The following is a 16,866-nucleotide window of genomic DNA, read 5'->3' on the forward strand; positions in this document are numbered from 1 at the left end:
CATTTCTTTCTCTCAAATATAAATAAATAAAAAGTAAAAGATAAATTCTGGTGAGGCTGTTGGAGTGCAAACTGGCACAACTAACACAGTATGGAAATTCTTGAAAAGGACTAAAGTAGATATACCATTTGATCAAGCAATACTACTCCTGGCATATGCACTAAAAACCTAGTATTAAGGATTTAAAAATCTGTTCCTAAGCACTTGAAATGCCAAATTTTGAGAATTTTGGCAAACAGGATACAAGCAGTCCTATTATGAGACAGAACACTAGAGTTTAGCCTTGGCTTTCTGCCTCAGGCAGACCAGACCACTCAACACAGGCTCCAAAAGAACTGATGTTTCTGCTGCATTCTCAGGAATACAAAAGGACTATCTTGAGATGGGCTAATCTCAGTGCAAAATAGTTAACACAAGAAACCAAGACACAATATCCTGAATAAGAATGCCTAGTCTCATGGTAGAAGCTTCCAGTGAACACTACTTAGAGGAAATGCCAAATATCAAATTCCAAAATGCGATTACAAAGCATATTCAACAAATGTAATGAAGCCAGGAACAAATGACTGAATGAAATGGACAAGAAGAAAAAGAACAAGAAGAAGTTAATAGATGGCTGAATAAAATGGATGAGAATCAACAAAAAAAGAAGTCAATGGACAGGAATGAACTCAGTGAAGACATGAAGAAATTCAGGAATGAATTCCAAGAAATAATAAGAAAGTCTAATCAAGAAATAAAATAAGATGAAGACAGTGAAGAAAAACCTAAAGTACAACAAAAATGAAAAACACTAACTTAAAAGGCTTCTAAGAAAGCCTCACCAACAAAATAGATCATTTGGAGGATGGGCTATGAGTGCTTGAGGATTAGACAGAGAAAATAGTTCAAGAGGCCAAAAATCAAATGAACATTCAAAAAAGTATATAAACAGAACACATGGGAAATATGAGGCACCTTTAAATGATCACACATTTGAATAATGAGCATACCAGAAAGGGAAGAACTACAAGCCAAAGACATAGAGAATCTCATCAATAAAATTATAGAAGAAAATTTTCTGAATCTTACAAAAGCAATGCCTATCCAGGTACAAGAGGCACACAGACCACCAAACAGACAGGACCAGAGAAGAAATTACCCATGCCACATTATAGTTAAAACACTAGGTATATAAAAAAGAGAGTAATAAAATCTGCAAGGGAAAACCAGCTCACTACTTACAAAGGTCAGTCCATCAGAATAATATCTAAATTTTCAATAGAAACTCTAAAAGTCAGAAAGTTTTAGAGTAGAGTAGTTCAAAATTTGAAAGATCATGTCTCTCAACCCAAACCAGTATACACAGCAAAAATTATGCTTCCTAATAAAAGCACAAACATACTCAGGCTACAGGCTGTTGCAGTTACCTTCTTGTTGCTGAGAAAAAACATCTGACCAGAGGCAGCAACTTCTCAAGCAGAAGTTTCATATCTGTAGGGAAAGCATGACAGAACCGAAGCTGGGCAGCACATTTTGTCACAACACGTTTGAGATAGCACCAAGAGTGAGTGATCTAGAAAATACACAGTAGGGCTAGACTAATAAACCTTTAGGTACACTCCTAGTGAAACACCTCTCCAGCAAGGCTCCACCTCCCAAAGGCACCACTAGGTGGTAATTGAATACAAATCTTAATCACAAACACATGAGGGGAACATTTCATATTCAAAGTACCATAGTTACTGAAGGGGTTTCCTATTCAAAAATAGCCATCTTGGGGCTGGAGAGACGGCTTAGCATTCAAGGTGCTTGCCTGCAAAGCTTTTAAAGGACTCAGATTTGATTCTCCAGGACCCACACAAGCTAGATACACAAGTTGGCACATGCATCTGGAGTTTATTTGCATCAGCTTGAGGCCCTGTTGCTCTCATTCTCTCTCTCCCTTTTTCTGCCTCTTTCTCTCTATTTGTCTCTCTCTCTCCCTCTTAAATAAATAAATATTAATCTAAGGAGGTGTTTCCCTAGAGTCAGCCCAGAAAGCACACAGAAAGAGTCAGGTCCCACCTCCAGTTGTCTGCAGAATGCGCAATATTATCCACATGGTCCTGTTTTCATAGGTGTCTTGGTTTATATTGAGTGCATGTCTATGAGGGAGTATCTTGATGAGGTTAATTGAAGTGAGAAGATACACCATAACTATGGGCAATGCTATTCCATGGGCTGAGTCCTGAACTATAAACATAGGAGAGAGATGTTTCAACAGCAGCATTCATCACTCTGCTTTCTGACTGTTGGCTGCCTATGACCAGCTCTGCTTCAACATCCTGTTCCCATGCTTCTCCTGCCATGATGGACTTTGCCCTTTGGAAATGTAAGGTGAAATAAACACTTATTCCCTTAAGCTGGTTTATTTATTTATTTATTTAACAGAGAAAGAGGAAGAGAGAGAGAGAGAATGGGTGTTCCAGGGCCTCCACCTAATGCAAACAAACTCCAGATGCGTGTGCCCCCTTGTGCATCTGGCTAACATGGGTCCTGGGGTATCGAACCTGGGTCCTTTGGCTTTACAGGCAAATGACTTATCCACTGAGCCATCTCTCCATTCCCCTTAAGCTGATTTTATATAGCATTTATTTTCCATAATGCGACATTAAGTGTTACATAAAATTACTTAGTAATGGGGACATTGATGTGATTAAACCTAATCATGTAGTTCTTTTTTAAAATATTTTATTTAGTTATTTATTTGATGGAGAGAGAGAGAGAGAGAGAGAGAGAAAGAAAGAGAAGGAGGGGTAGATATGTACAAAGAGAGAATGGGCATGCCAGGGCCTCCAACCACTGCAAACAAACTCTAGGGGCATGCACCATCTTGTGCGTCTGGCTTACATGGGTACTGGGGAATCAAGCCTGGGTCCTTAGGGTTTGCAGGCAAGCATCATAACCATGAAGCAATCTCTCCAGCCCAATAGAAACTATTTTTATCTTTTGAGATTTAACCATTTGGGATTATGGCATTCAGGTGTGTGTCTTCCTGGTTCATGATGGATCCTATCACACAAGGGACTTGGGTCAGGTGATATGTGGGCCCTTTGGAAATGGTAAGGCTTTCCAAGTGTGATAAGCAGACTGCAGCAGACACATCACAGGAATGCCACCATCCTGCCTCCAGTGATAACATCTAATCAGCACATCAGACATTTACCCTGGCGCCAAAATGTCCTACACGGAGGAGCCTCCGCTTCCTCATCTGTAACCTGCTTCAGTGTTTCACAATCTGGAAGGTGGGAAAATTGTTTTTAAAACCTGACCTACATTCTTCTGGATATAACATGTCATGGCACACTTATTTTTAACATGACACGCAGACCTGTGGAAATAAACCATTTCCCCCCCATGAGTCACAGGTATTCACTTGCCTTGGATCTCTTCTTATCTTCAGGAGACCAGTGAGTATTCCTTGTGTGGTCACTGTAGACCAGAGCTTTGGTGGGTTGGGCTAGAGAGCCTGTAAAAGTAGGACAAGAGTCCTGCTCCCTGAGACTCATGCTGTGTCAGAACCAGCTACTTTAGTTCTTTTCTTCTTCCTCTTTGTATTCTTTTTATTTTTTTGAGGTAGGGTCTCACTCTAGCCCAGGCTGACCTGGAATTCACTATGTAGTTTCAGGGTGGCCTTGAACTCATGGCGATCCTCCTACCTCTGTCTCCCAAGTGCTGAGATTAAAGGCGTGCACCACCATGCCTGGTTTCTTCTTCTTTTTAAATTTAAAGTATATTTATTGAGCTGGTGAGATAGCTTAGCCATTCAAGGAGCTTGCTACCGACACCTCCATCCTGGGTTTGATTCCCCAGGGCCTATGTAAAGCCAGATGCACAAAGTGGCATATACATCTAGAGTTCCTTTGCAGTGCCAAGAAGCTCTGGCATACCCATACTCTTTCTCGCTTTTTCTGCTTGCAAATAAATAAGTAAATAAAGTATTACATATGCACATATAATACTTTATTTATTATTATTATTTATTGTTATTATATACATTTTTTATTTATGAGAGATATAGGAGACAGAAAGAGTATGGGTGAGTTAGGGCCTCCTGCCTCTTCTGATGAACTAGAGATGTATGTGCCACTTTTGTGCATCTGGCTTTACATACATACTGGAGACTCAAACCCTAGCTGTTAGGCTTTGTAAGATGGTTGAGCCATCTCTCCAACCCAGCTTAGTTCTTCTCACTTTCTCTTCTTTTCAGTTGCTTTAAAAAAACTATTTGAGAGAGAGAGAGAAGCGGGGGGTGGGGGCAGGTAGAGAATGGGTGTGCCAGGTTCTCCAGCCACTGCAAACGAACTCCAGATGCATGTGCCATCTTGTGCATCTGGCTTACATGGGTCCTGGAGAATCAAACCTAGGTCCTTTGGCTTTGCAGACAAATGCCTTAACCACTAAGGCATCTTTCCAGCCCTCCCTCCTCCTCCTCCTCCTTCTTTTGTTTTTCGAGGCAGGGTCTCACTATAGCTGAGGCTGACCTGGAATTCACTATGTAGTCTCAAGATGGCCTCAAGCTCTAAGCGATCCTACTATCTCTGCCTCCCAAGTGCTGGGATTAATGGTGTGTGCCACCATGCTTGCTCACTCTTCTAATTCATTTTATTTATTTATTTTGGTTTCTTGGTTTTTCAAGGAATGGTCTTGCTATAGCACAGGCTAACCTGGAATTTACTATGTAGTCTCAGGGTGGCCTCAAACTCACTGTGATCCTCCTACCTCTGCCTCCTGAGTACTGGGATTAAAGGCATGTGCCACCATGCCCAGCTTCTCTTCTTCTTTAATATATATATATATATATATATATATATATATATATATACATATCTGGATAAAAGGCTATGCTGCATGCTGTTCAATGGGAGAGAGATAAATCACCAGTGGAAATAACCAACAGTGGACACTGCAAGCCTTATATTTGGCCAGCCAAGCCAAATGAGCCAATGGGTGCAATAGTGGCATGTCTGTTATGGGGGAAACCAACTGCCCTCTAATTTGACTGGAGGCCCACTCCATGGGAGGGAATACATCCCTAATACTGAAAACCTACAACATGGGTAGTCATGATCCCTAGAGGTGTAACACCTGCTGTTGTCTGGCTAAAAGTATATACTATGCTCACCAACCTGCCCATTAAGCACTTCTCTTAATGTTCATACCCATATATTAATGCTACTCTCACTTTTGGTTAGAGAACCTTCTCTTTGCAGATGTCAGTGACCTTGGGATGACTCAGAAGGCACTATGGTGTGAGAAGAAGTGACAGAGGAGTGCTCTGCACTGAAACATCTCAATCACATCTTTCATGGCTCAGGGTCCTTTGCAGAAGAGGTGGTGGAAAGAATGTAAGAGCCAAAGGTAGGGTAGGACTCCTTACAATGTGCTCCCCCAGAAACAAAATGGCCTGTATATCCATGACCTCACAGTGCCTGACACTACCTACACAAGACCATCATAATAGGAGGAAAAAATTATGACATCAAAATAAAAGAGAGACTGATTGAGAAGAGTAGGGGATATGATGGAGAATGGAGTTTCAAAGGGGAAAGTGGGGGAATTACCATGGGATATTGTTTACAATTATGGAAGTTGTCAGTAAAAAATAATTTTAAAAAGGAAAAAAACAGGGCTCAGGCTGGAGAGATGGCTAAGTGGTTAAGGAACTTGCCTGCGAAGCCTAAGGTCACATGTTCAAATCTCCAGATTCCATGTATGTCAGACACACAAAGGTGAGGCAAGTGCAAGGTCACATATGCCCACTAGGTGCTGGAAGTGTCTGGAGATTGAGTTCAGTGGCTGAGGCCCTAACATGCAATTCTCTCTCTCTCTCTCTAAAAAAGGGGGCTGGAGAGATGGCCTAGCAGGTTATACACCCACCTGCAAAGCCAAGGCATCCAGGTTTGGTTCCCCAGGACCCACACAAACCAGATGCACAAGGTGGCGCATAAATCTGGAGTTCATTTGCAGCAGCTGAAGGCTCTGGTGTGCCCATTCTCTCTCTTCATGTAGGTATAATTTTGAAACTGGTATGTGGGAAGAAGTGGAAGGATTTGAAATTTTGCATTAGAGAAGACTTATAATGCTTAAGCAGAACTTAAAGGGCCATTCTGGTGGGAGTTTGGATGACTATGTGGTGCATTGAATGTAAATGTTCCCCATAGCCTCAAGTATTTGTGTTTAAGCTTCCTACTCAGTCCACAGCAGGTGAAAACCTGCTGGAGGAGGTGTGTCACTGGGAGTGGACATTGAGTACAACCTACTGTGTGTTAAGAGCCAGCTCCCACTGGTTGTTTTCTCTCTGCTGTGGATATGTGATGAAGTGTGCTAGCTTCCTCCACCATGATGAAGCTTCCCCTTTAAACAGTAAGCCTGAAATAAACCCTCTCCTCTTATAAGCTGCTTCTGCTTGGGTGTTTCATCCAAGAAATGAGAAGCTATCTGGCACAGACCAGAAAGCTGAGGGAATGTAGACTGTGGATGTTTGGTTCAAGATGTTTCAGAGGGAAAAAGTACTTTATCAGAAACTGGAATAGAAGCAGTTCATGTTACATTCTGGCAAAGAAACTGAGTGCATTCTGCCCTTGTCCTGAGAACTTTTAGGAAATTGAATTTGAAAGCAATGGGGTAGTGTGATTGGCAAAAAATGTTTAAGGCAAAAAGCATTGAATTTATAGCATCGTTTTTCTCTGCTGCCTTGTTCACATATGCAATGAAAGAGGAAAATACATAGCAGAAAGATGTGAAAACTATACAGTTTGGCACAGAACAAAATATATGCAATCTTAAAAATGTTTTTATTGGGCTGGAGAGATGGCTTAGTGGTTAAGCGCTTGCCTGTGAAGCCTAAGGACCTCGGTTTGAGGCTCAGTTCCCCAGGTCCCAAGTTAACCAGATGCACAAGGGGGCGCACGTGTCTGGAGTTCGTTTGCCATGGCTGGAAGCCCTGGCACGCCCATTCTCTCTCTCTCTCTCTATCTGTCTTTCTCTCTGTGTCTGTTGCTCTCAAATTAAAAAAAATGTTTTTATTGACAACTTCTATACTTACACACAATTCCCTCCTCTCCTCCACTTTACCCACCACAACTATCATATACCCTCTCTTTCCCCATTAGTCTCTCTTTTATTTTGATGTCATTTTCTTCTTCTCCTATTACAAGGGTCTTGTGAAGGTATTGCTAGGCACTGTGAGGTCATGGAGGCCAATTTCTGCCTGGACAGTTGAATTGTAAGGAGTGGTACCCTTCCTTTGACATTTACATTCTTTCTGCCACCTCTTTCACAATGTACCCTGAGACTTCAAGGGTGTGATAGAGATTTTTCAGTGCTAGAGACTCCTCTGTCACTTCTTCTCAGCACTATGTTGCCTTTTGGATCATCCCAGTGGTTACCACCATCTGAAAAGAGAAGCTAAAAAAGCTTCACCAAAAGTGAGAATAGCATGAATATATAAATATGAACATATAAGTACTTTCAGGGCAATTTGGTGAGCATAATATATGCATTTAGCCAGAGAAGAGCAGGCTTTAAACCCTAAAGCTCATGAACTCCCCTCCCATAGGTTTTTGATTAGGTTTTCAGTACTAGGCATGTTTTCCCTACCATAGAGCAGGCTTCTAGTCCAATTAGAGAGAAGTTGGATTCCCCCAGAGCAGACATGCCCCTGTTGTACCCGTTCAGTCATTTGGCCTGTCTGGCCAATCTTGAGGCTTCCAATGTCCACTGTTTCACCACTGATGGATTCTGTCTACCATAGGGCTGCATGCAGTGCAGCTTTTCCAGCTTTTAGTTGGCTGGTCTCCAGGGAGAAGGTTTTCAGATCAGCACAAGCTTGATTTCTCAGTGACCTTGCTGCCCAGGCATGTGAGGTCTTCAGCAATAGTGTCTTATCATCTGTTACTCGTGGGAAGCTAAGGGCCTTGGCAATAGACTGTAATGTTTTAGAGGGAACAGGGTCCTCCCTGGCCAATAACTCACTGGAAGGTACCCCATCCCTGGCACTGAAAATCTTCTAGCAGCAATCTATGGCTTCTGGATGTGCCATTACAAAAAAAAAAAAAAAAAGTAGGCTATCACATATTTTATTCAGAACATCTTGAATTTTGATTGACTTTCTTCCCATCCTTCTCTTACTCAATTTCTTCCTCTGGCCTCACTTAGGCCATTCCACTTCCTGTAATCTGTTCTTCTGCTTAATATATACAATACCATCCCCTTAGGTCTTTCCCTCTTCTCCCTCCTTTATCTTTTTCTAGCTTACTGGCCTCTGCTACCAATTTTTTTTCTCAATTTTTTATTAACATTTTCCATGATTATAAAAAATATCCCATGGTAATACCCTCCCTCTCCCCCCAATTTCCCCTTTGAAATTCCATTTTCCATCATATCCCCTCCCCATCTCAATCAGTCTCTCTTTTATTTTGATGTCATGATCTTTTCCTCCTCTTATGATGGTCTTGTGTAGGTAGTGTCAGGCACAGTGAGGTCATGGATATGCAAGCCATTTTGTGTCTGGAGGTCTGCTACCAATTTTTGGTTCCAGCTCATACACAGGTCTAAACATTTGTAGCTAGGATCCACATATGAGACATGTGACATTTGTCTTTCTGGGCCTTGGTTACCTCACTTAGTATATACTTCCCAGATCTATCCATTTCCCTGCAAATTTCATAATTTATTTTTCTTTGCCACTGAATAGAACTCCATTGTGTAAATATACCACATCTTTATTATCCATTCACCTGCTAAGAGATGTCTAGGCTGGTTCTATTTCTTATCTATTGTGAATAGAGCAGCAAAAACATGGTTGTGCAAGTATCTCTAAAGTAGTGAGAAGAGTCATAAGTATATATGCCTAGGAGTGCTATAGCTGGATCATATGATAAATCTATTTTTCACTGTCTCAGGAACAAAACTGGTTGAGCCTTCTGGGACCTGGGAAGGCAGGTGGAAACATGGTAGCTATGGCAGGCTGTGTGCTGGGCATGGGGTGTGACATAAGCCTGGCAGCCCTGCAGTGCTATGATCTATCATGGATGTGGCCAGCCAGGTGGCTCTGTCCACCTTCGGCCATAGAGCTAACAAGTGGGAGAAGACTGATGTGGAAGGAACCTTATTTATTTACATAAGTTCTGCTTCTCCAAAGCATGGATTCACTATTATGAATAGGCTGAGCACAGAAAACAGAACAGAGCTCATTAATAAAGACCTGGACTTCCAACTCCAGGACCCTTTCCTTCTCTACAGAAATGTCAGATGTGAGTCTTTTAATACAGTGGGCAGTTCTGTTTCTGAAGTTTGGTCACGTGTCTAAAACTGCATAATCAGTCTTGTCTGTGTTTAGTTTTGGTGACTAAGAGTTAGCATTTGTTAGCCTGGAAATGATTTGTTGGAGAAGTTCAAATGAAAAGTTGTTAAACTCTGTCTTGAGCAGTTGCCCTGTTTGTATCATGAACTCATCACAGATCTTAAGCCTCAGCTGGGATAGAGGAAGCAAGTGTTTGTCAGAAGATTGCAGTGGGACACATAGGTGGTACCACTGAACACAGAAATAATGATTCAGCTAGAGGTATTTTTCTCCTCATGCATCTCCTCTCACCATGCACACTGATAGCATTCAAAAGAGAGGATCTATATTTTTGAAGGACTGTCTCTTGAATACATAGTAAATGAAACGTTAAAATTCCAAGTTTCTGCTCTTAAAAGTTTCTTAACCCTTTTTAATGTTGAAGTTACAGTAAATAACTAAATGGTCCTTGACAGACTTGAGATGAATAGCATTTGCCTACTTAGTATTCTATTCCCATTGTATTCTTGTGCCTTACTTATCTGGCACTTGTGTTAGATTGGAGAAAGAGTGACAAAATGGCAGAGTGTGGATACCCACTCCCCTTGTAAAATGCCAGGCATGGAGTCAAAGACGTGGAATTTCTCTGGCTAGCTGATTTAGCCCAGTCAATGAGTTCTAGGCACATCAAGAGACACTTCCAAAGAATATGGTGGAAAGCGACCAAGGAAACCCCTTGATATCAACCTCTGGCCTCCATACACATACCATAAAAGGTGCACATGCAACACACACACACACACACACACACACACACACACACACACACACACACTCGCAATGACAAAACTGTAAATCAGAGGCATCTTCATGGATATCCAGGTCATTTTATGTCTGGAGGGAGCTCATTGTAAGGAGTCTTACCCTTCCTTTGGCTCTTACATTCTTTCCGCCACCTCTTCCACATTAGATCCTGAGCCTTGGAAGGTGTGATCGAGATGTTACTCAGTACTCCAGTCACTTCTTTCCAGCATTATGATACCTTATGAGTCATCCCAAGGTCACTGCCATCTGAAAAGAGAAGATTCTCTACCCAAAGTGAGAGTAGCTTATTAAGAGAAGTGCTTACTGGGCAGTTTGATAAGCATAATACATACATTTTTCCAGACATCAGCAGATGTTACACCCGTAGGGCTCATGACTACCCCTGTTTTATGTTTTCAGTATCAGGGATGTATTCCCTCCCATGGAGCGGGCCTCCAGTCCAATTAGAGGGCAGTTGCTTTCCACCATGACAGTCCTGCAAAAGTTTCATAATTTTATGTTGAAATGATAATGTTGTGGATATACAGAACTAAATAAAATATATTATTAAATTAAAAAAAATTCCACAATTGCTGTACCATTCCCACCAACAGTGTAGAAGGGTTCCCTTTTTTCCTGCATCCTCACCAACATTTATTATTATTTGCTTTTTGATCATAACCATTCTTATAGGAGTGAGATGGAATCTCAAAATAGTTTTAATTTGCATTTCCCTGATGGTTAAAGATATAGAACATGTTTTTAGATGTTTATATGCCATTTGTATTTCTTCACTTGAAAACTCTCTATTTAGTTCCATAGCCCATTTTTTAATTGGGTTGTTTTATTTCTTATTGTTTAGTTTTTTGAGTTCTTTGTATATGCTGTATATTAATCTTCTGTCAGATACATAGCTGACAAATATTTTCTCACATTCTGTAGGTTGTTTCTTTGCTCTATTAATAGTGTTCTTGCTGTACAAAAGCTTTGTAATTTCATGAGATCCCAGTGGTTGATTAGTGATTTTATTTTCTGAGCAAATGGGTCTATATTCAGATAGTCATTGCCTATGCCAATATGTTAAAGGGTTTCCCCTACTTTTTCCTCTTGCAGTTTCAGAGTTCAGGTCTGATATTAAGGTCCCGGTTCTATTTGGACTTGATTCTTGTGCATGAAGAAAGACAAGGATCTATTTTTCTCTTTCTACATATAGATTTCCAGTTTTCCAGTGCCACTTGTTGCAGAGGCTATCTTTTCTCCAATGAATATTTTTGGCATTTTTGTAAAAAAACAGATGGCTATAGCTAGCTGGATTAATATCTGGGTCCTCTATTTTGTTCTATTGATCTACATGTCTGTCTTTGTGTCAGTACCATGCTGCTTTTGTTAATATGGCTTTGTAATATAGCTTAAAATTGGGTATGGTGATACAATCAGCTTTATTTTTGTTTTGTTGCTCAAAACTGTCATGGCTATTTAAGGTGTTTTGTGCTTCCAAATGAATTTTAGGATTTTTTTCTACTTCTGTGAAGAATGCCATTGTAATTTTAATGAGGATTGCATTTCTCTTGAAAATCATCCAAAAGGCCAAAGCCACAAAGTCAGGTGTCTAGCAGAAATCCCACTCCTTGGTACCACTTTACTGTTGCAGTCAGCTTCTCATTGCTGGTAGAAATCACCAAACCAAGAGCAGCTTGTGGGGGGAAAAGAGGTTTATTTTGGCTTACAGACTCGAGGGGGAAGCTCCATTATTCCAGGGAAAATGATGGCATGAGCAGAGGGTTGACATCACCCCAGGCCAACAACAACAAGAGATTGTGCTCAAACGCTGGCAAGGGGAAACTGGCAACAACACCCATAAGCCTGCCCCCAACAATACACTGCCTGCAGAAGGCATTAATTCTCAAATCTTCATCAGCTGGGAACCTAGCATTCAGCACACCTAAGTTTATGGGGGACACGTGAATCAAACCACCACACTCAGCTTGATTTAATTTTTTTTAAAATTATTTATTTATTTGAGAGCGACAGACATAGAGAGAAAGACAGATAGAGGAAGAGAGAGAATGGGCGCGCCAGGGCTTCCAGCCTCTGCAAACGAACTCCAGACGCGTGCACCCCCTTGTGCATCTGGCTAACGTGGGACCTGGGGAACCGAGCCTCGAACCGGTGTCCTTAGGCTTCACAGGCAAGCGCTTAACCACTAAGCCATCTCTCCAGCCCTTGATTTAATTTTGGTAGGTCATATGAACCAAGGAAATCATCCATTTCTTTCAGATTTTCAAACTTAGAGGCATATATATTCTTAAAGCATGTCCTTATGATTTTCTGAATTTCTTTGGTGTCTGTTGTAATGGCCTTTTTCATCTCTAACTTTTTTGAAAGGTTTATTTTTATTTAAGATTTATTTTTATTTGTTTATTAGAGATAGGAGGGAGAAGAAAGAGAGAGAGAGAATGGGCGCACCAAGGCTTCTAGCCACTGCCAACGAACTCCAGATGCATGCACCACCATGTGCATCTGGCTTACGTCACACCTGGAGAATCTAACCTGGGTCTTTTAGGTTTCCTGGCATGTACCTTAATTGCTAAGCCATCTCTCCAGCCCTCATCTCTAATTTTATTAATTTTTGTCTCTTCTCTCTTTTTTCTGGTCAGATTTGCTAAGGGCTTATCTATCATGTTTATCCTTTCAAAGAACAAAGTCTTTGTTTCATTGATTATTTGGATTGCTTTTGTGGTTTTTAGCCAAGGCTGGGTGTGGTGGTCCATGCCTTTAATCCTAGAACTTGGGAGGCAGAGGTAGGAGGAGCACCATGAGTTCAAGAACACCCTGAAACTACATAGTAAATTCCTGGACAGCCTTGGCTAGAGTGAAACCCTACCCTGAAAATCCAAAAAAAAGTTATTATTGAAAGGTATGTGTTTATTCTCACCATTCTTCTTGTTTTGTAGGGTTTCCTGTTTCCCTTTATTCTCTTGTTTTAACTGTTATTTGGGTATTGTTTATTTTTTCCCTTTTCCTCATGCATGTGCTTTGCTTTCTCTTCAGCATGGAGGATTCCTTCAAGTATTATCTGTAGAGCTGGCTTAGTTGTCATAAATTCCTTTAGACTGTTTTTGTTGTGGAATGTCCTTATTTTGCTTTCAATTTGGATAGATAGCTTTGTAGGAGAAAGTGTTCTTGATTGACAGTTGTTATCTTTCAGAACTTGGAATACATCACTCCAAGCCCTTATGGCTTTTCAAGTTCATGTTGAGTAATCTGCTGTGATCCTGATGGACTTTCCTTTATAGGTGACTTGCTTTTTCTCTCTAATTGCTTTCAATATATTTTCTTTGGTTTGTGTGTTTAGTAGTTTAATTATAACATGGCAAGGAGAGGTTCTTTCCAGTTTTTGTCTGTTTGGTTTTCTAAAAGCTTCTTGTATCTGCATTGGCATTTCTTTACCAATTTGGGGAAAGTTTTCTTCTATGATTTTGTTGAAAATGCTTATAAAGCCTCTGGATTGAAATTCTTCTCCTTCTACTATACCCTGAATTCTTATGTTTGATCTTTTCATAGTGTCCCAGATATCTTGAAATTCCCATTCATAAATTCCTATTAGCTTGTCTTTCTCTTTGTTGGACTGTATTAGATCTGCCACCTGGTCTTCTGGTTTATGTATTCTGTCCTCTCCTTCATACATTCTACTGATGAGACTCTCCATGGATTTTTTTTTTATTTGACAAACTATTTTCAGTGCTAGAATTTCTGCCTGTTTTTTTTTTTTTCCCAGTATTTCTATTTCCTCACTCATGTCTTGTAATGACATCCTTATTTCATTATGCTGGTTTCCTGTGTTCTCTTACAATTCCTCAGGAGTTTTTTTTCTTCTTTAATTCCTTTGTTTTCTTCTTTAACTCCTTTGATTTCTTTGAGTATAGATAAAATCATTTTTTTTTTTGAAATTTTTGTCAGGCATTTCATCTAAAACAATCTCACTGGGGGCCATTTCTGATGGATTTATAATTCTTGGTGGGATTGTTGCATCCTGAGTTGATTTTATGCTTAGGTTTTCTCATAATCTGCAGTGATTTTAGATTTGTAAATCAAGCTTTATGTACCTTCAGAATAGGAGTTTAAAGTGCCAAGTGCAGCTCTTGTATTCCAATCCAATCACAAAAGTAATGCTAGGTGTTGAATTTGTCTGCTATTCAAGTATTCTAGTGGGTGGGGTGTAGTAATTTACTGGCAAATTCTAAAATTCAACTGAGCAATATATACATTCAGCAAAAACCAGCACAGAATATGCAAGTGTGATGATTCAAACAAACAGATACCTTATAAAGCCAAAATCCCTAAGGGTATGTGTTGTTCTATACCCGTAATCCTGTTAGCTGGGAGGTTAAGATTTCTGTTGTGAAATGTGTTCCAGGTCAGACTGTATCTGAATCACACCCTGCTCTCAATAATGACAGAAGAAAACAACAAAGGCCCTATGAATCTGAAAGCATCAAAGGCAAAAATAGTCAACCCCAAATACAGCTTAATTGAGAATGATAAAGTCAACCAAGAATATGTAACCCATAACCTGCCCTGACATGGAAAGAGAGATTAGAATGACAGGTACAGGCCTATGTACCTGCTTTTTTGTCAGTTGGCCTCGTTAACTTTTGGGATGGCTTCAAATCTCACCAATGCTGAGTGCCCACCTCTGTCCCTCTGTGTTGTGCTATGAATTTGGTGCTCTGATTAGCTGTGCTGGATGCCTTGCTTCTGGGAGTGGAATATATTCTTGCAGTGCTGTTGGTTGGGGGATAGGAGAGTACAGGAAGCCTGGAGTTGTACTAGAACTGCTTAGCTCTTCTGTTGTCTCCCCTTTAGGTTTCTCAACTTTGTAAAAAGGCTGATGAGGTTGGAAAACCCCATTGTTTGGTCTGTGCTTCTGTAGCTGGGTGCTGGGCTGGCACATGGATCTATGCAGGTTTGCATGAATCAGATCCAGGTCTGGGTCTGCAAGCTTCTAGGTGTGATTCTGGCAAATTTCCTCCTCTCTGATAGATCTTAGTCTCTCCTGCTTCTCCTTTGTTGACAATCAAAACCTGTACACCTGTAGGGCACTGCCAGGCATAGCTAAGGACCTTCAGAAGTGGGGCCTGAGCTGTCAGGTATGGCTAAGGACCCCTTGGCTACAGGAGGCCATTCTCTCTCCAAGCCCAGCACACCTGAACTTAAGCTTTGCCCATATCCCTGTGACCTTTGGCCAGTTGCCTAGCTAACTCCTTATCAGCCAGCAACTTCACACAGCCCATCCCCCTGAGACCCTAGATCACCTGACACTCTCCTCCATTGCCTACTTGGTGGAATGAATGTTCTCATATGCATCAGCAATGAACCTTGTATGTCCAATCTCCTTAGGATCCTGTCCCACCCTCAGATGATTATAAACCCACTTCCCTGACAATAAACAGAGAGAGTTGTTCTCTAAAACTATCTCCCGAAAGTCTTTTACTTTCAGGCATTCACCTCCACTGTTGCCTGGGATGCCTTGGGCAACTGTGGCAGACCCAAGGACCCAGAAACCCACATACACCTTCATTTTTTGAAAATATTTTATTTATGAGAGAGAAAGAGACAAATAGAGAGAAGGAGAGAATGGGCACGCCTGGGCCTCTAGCCACCACATATGAACTCCAGACACATGTTCCCCCTTGTGCATGTGGCTTATGTGGGTCCAAGGGAATCAAACCCAGGTCCTTAGGCTTAGTAGGTAAATGCTGTAACCACTAAGCCATTTCCCCAGTCCCACCTTCACTTCTCAGACAAGAGTGGATTTTGTTGTGATTTTGCTCAAATGTATCCCTAGGCTGGGTTGATGTGACTTCTATGCAGCCATCTTACCTGGAAGTTCTCAAAATATGTGCAATATTAAAGTTTAAGGCCCAGATGTTGAAGCTGTTCTAGCTGTAATTGTTAAAAGGATTCTGACACTAAAGGGGAATCTATTGCATGGCACTTGGACAACAGGAAAGATAGCCCTATTGAAGGCTCAAGATAGAATGTGGATTACTTTGAAGGAAGAATGCTAAAGGAGTTCTATGCTTTCCAAGGTCAGAAGAGGCTGCTACAGCTGTGTTCCATAGGTGACAGGCTTCTTCTCCACTTGACAGCAGAATTTGGCAGCATCCAAGAAGTACCAGTCCATGGTTCTGGTTTTAGAAGCCTAAATTGTAATAGAGATTCTAGGAGGCTGGAGATATCAAGACCAGAGGAAAGTTACATACAAAGAATAAAACCATCTCAAATGAGATTATGTGTGCTTCAGGTAGCAGAGCTGGAAGAGTGGGGGTACTCAAGTTCTTTCAATCTCAGACAATTCACAAGCTACAGATACCTATCAAGGAGCTTCAGGGTTTGGTGTTTGACCTACTAGACTTTGGTCTTATTTTGTTATGATCTTTCCTTTTAGAATGGGAACATTAGAAGAATATATATATTTTTAATGTTATAAGAGCACACAGTTAAGAGATTGGTTTTAGAAGAATCTCTGCACTTACACTTTCCAGCTGTGTTGGAAATATGGAAACTTTTGAAACTGTACTGAATACATTTTATATTATGAGAATGCCACCCTATTTGGACAAGAGGTGGAAGATTTTGACTGAAAGTGATGTCTGGGTGGCAAGTAGCCAGAGAGTGAACTTTTAAAAATATTTATTTAAGAGAAAAACAAAGAGAGAGAGGGCATGTCAGAGTCTCTTGAGTGTTTGGGT

The sequence above is a fragment of the Jaculus jaculus genome, chromosome 13, assembly GCF_020740685.1.
Source record: "Jaculus jaculus isolate mJacJac1 chromosome 13, mJacJac1.mat.Y.cur, whole genome shotgun sequence".
NCBI classification, from domain to species: domain Eukaryota; kingdom Metazoa; phylum Chordata; class Mammalia; order Rodentia; family Dipodidae; genus Jaculus; species Jaculus jaculus.